Source organism: Clupea harengus, chromosome 13 (genome assembly GCF_900700415.2).
Source record: "Clupea harengus chromosome 13, Ch_v2.0.2, whole genome shotgun sequence".
NCBI classification, from domain to species: Eukaryota; Metazoa; Chordata; class Actinopteri; order Clupeiformes; family Clupeidae; genus Clupea; species Clupea harengus.
This window is the reverse complement of record NC_045164.1, coordinates 22,676,542-22,679,783: the sequence shown is the minus strand read 5'-3', so window position 1 is coordinate 22,679,783 and position 3,242 is coordinate 22,676,542. Positions and strand designations below refer to the sequence as shown.

At 39.3% G+C, this 3,242-nt stretch overlaps 1 pseudogene; it reads right to left on the bottom strand.

The window, feature by feature from the left end:
- On the bottom strand, positions 1-991 carry LOC105907095 (annotated as a pseudogene).
- Positions 992-3,242: the final 2,251 nt, after the last annotated feature.

The following is a 3,242-nucleotide window of genomic DNA, read 5'->3' as shown; positions in this document are numbered from 1 at the left end:
TCAGTACATAGACCCCTGCGATGGCAAAGCTACCATCCTTGTGCGCTGAGACTCCAAGCTTGCCTGAGGTGGTGGCGAGATCTTATGAATGATCACTTTCAGATGCTTTCCAAAGGAAGGCGTAGAACACGGGATGAAGGCACCAGTCCGAGAAGGCTATTAGCCGACACAAGTAGAAGGCATAATCCAGTCTGATGCTCACATCACAGTCATTAAAAGGATTCTGGTCAGACAAAGTCTTTAGGAATATAACAATGTTGTATGGCGCCCAACCTACCAAAAACACAACCACAATGACAAAAATAAGTTTCACCGTCCTTATTTTCTTACTTGATGGGGACTTTAGGACAGTCTGGAGTATCCTGGAGTAACAAAAACACATAATTCCAAAAGCAATAAAGAAAAATATATTTTGTTGATATGCTGCTGCCTTTTTCCATCTTAGGTCATCATACTGGCAGCTAGACTCGTTGTTGTGCGTTTGTACTTTGTTGTGCAATGTTGCAGGCATGGCCGCTACCACACTGAGTGCCCATACAAGGAGTGTCAAAGCAAGTGCGAAATGTTTGCGATTTTCACCACGGTCAGACAAGGGATACACTACTGCCCTGTACCTTTGTAGTGTCATCACCGTCAAAAACAAGACGCTACTGTAAAATCCAGCATAAAAAACAAAATTGACCATCTTACAGATCGTATCTCCAAGTGGCCATCCATTGGGATGATAGAATGCCCAGAAAGGTAAACCGAGGGTGAACATAAGATCCGACAGAGCCAAATTAAAGATAAAGCAGTTGGTCATGGATTTGAGATTCTTGTATTTGATCAGGATCACAAGCACCAATAGATTCCCGAAGAGGTTGATGATCGTCATACGACAGAGGATAATCGGAGTAGCAAAGGAACCAAAGGCAATCACCTCTTCCTTGCTGCAGTCATCGCTAGAATAGTCTTCATCATAGTCGTAATAAGATGGCATATTTGTCGCCATTGTTTCTGAAAGGGCTTAGCCTACAACAAGACCGAAAAATCAGTAGTTATATACAGACACAATGGGAATGATATGTACAGAAACACACTGCATAGTCTCTCATAATAATGACTTACTATCTTACGAGGAAATATTTCATAATTATGAGGTCGAAATCTCATAATGATGAGAAAATATCTAATTATGATGAGATAATGTACAATGGACCGGTGGGCCTACTGCCTCCATACTGCCTACAGCTTTGCCCCAAACCTGATTGCATAGCCTCTGAAAGGTACCTGTTAGCATATGGGTTAGCTTGGTAGTTAAAACCTATAGAAGTTACTGTACTGGTATAGCTGCTCAAAAAGGAAGGGAGCAAAACATTATGCAAGTTGGATGCACTCTCCACCTGAACAATCCCAAGAACATTAGGGTTGACATAGCTTACTAATAATATTACAATCTACATTACTCAATTACATTACAATTCCCACTTTCTAAAACCAAGAAGGAAATAAGGGTGGATTACATCAGGTCCATTGCCCCTGTTATATCAAGTGTTGGGTTCTTTAAATAAATTCAGGGCAGATCTCTATATTTATATTGATATCACAATTTAAACAGCATGCTAGCTATGAGTGGTATCCATACACTTCCACCCTAACCGCACAACTTCTTAGCTCCTTTTGCGCTCACTTCGCTCCCAATCATCCCTTTTCAAAGTGATTTTATCGTCCCTTGTAGGGAAAAAAACAGGTAGCCTAACCAACTCTGTTATAAGCCTTGGGATCAGACTGCATAAAGGTGTTTTAGTTTACTGAAAATCTTTCAACAACTTTTTGCAAATCTTGTCGGTATGAGATTATAAATTGTATTGACAACATAAGGTCTTCAGTTTTTCCTGTTGACATGATATCATGTAGGCTGGCTATACACACACACACACACACACACACACACACACACGTGTACATATATATATATATATGGCCAGGTCTTCTTACCAATGTCTTCATATAGGAACTATATAAATTACAGTTCCTTTTCTCTTTGGGCCTCAATATCTCCTTTGTCTATTTTTAATGGACCGCTTGTACAGTTGTTGTAGCCTAAGCCTGCAGTTGATTTTGTTCAACTGAAATAACCCCACTCCAGATCTAGAGCATAGTTTTCATTCACATTCATTGATTCAGGGATTGACCTAAATATTTCCAAATCTTCACCAGAATCCCACACTATCTGCTGCAGATATCCAGATTACTCCCTCTCACATTTTGTTAATTGGATTGTTATTTCGTGGGCAGCAGTTCTCTCAGTTGTGCAAAAACTAAGCTTACATACATATATTAAAGAATACTATGCTTTTGCATTAGAATAGTATGTTGGAAAGAAGAGTAATAATTATCTCACCTTAGTTTTCACGAGAATACTATATTGAAAAAATGATCTAGTTGTTCTCTCGCCTTTGTTTCCTCTTACTGTCCATCCCTTTAAAAAAAGAAGTATGCTTTTTCAGGTGCCTGTCAACCTTAAACTGACTCACACTAGTCTCTCTCTTCCCCCTTCCATGCGGAACTGAATAAACCAAATGCTTATCAGTTAGTGGTTGACGCTGTATGTCAGTTTTTTTTTTTAGCACAACTCCTTTAGTTCATACCGTCTATCACACACAACTTACTGTGCACTCACCTTAATACATATAAATTAAACACAAATATAGATGGCAGTTTGTGAAACACGACAGTTTGCACTTGCAAATATTTTATTGTCGTGGACGCGTATGATTTGATTGGGCGACGCTACTCCGTTTAGTTTCATAAGTTAAATAACACCAACATGCAGTTATTCTGGTAACCGTATGTCCAGTATGAAAACATAAAGCATAGGATCAAGCAGCGTACATTTCCAGACAAAGAACTTGGTCAAGTATTAACATCACCTCTACCCTTACGATAGAACGGAAAACGTTGGTCCTAAAAGTAATTTTAAAGCAGGAAATGTATAGCTGATTCATGGTGCATTGAGCGTGTATAGCTAATGCTGGTGGAAACAGCTGTGGTATGATTAATTGCTTGCCACTTGAGAGACTCACACAGATCCAATGGCGTTCTATATACTACTTTTCTTAGTGACTCCCTCATCACCAAGGAGGCTTGGAGGCTATACGTTTAGGGTAGTTTGGTATGCTTGCCATCTTGTGACTGATGAAGATGCAATACTCTCTTCAAATAGTAACAAGTGAAGTTGGTTTGTTAAAACTCCAGGAAAT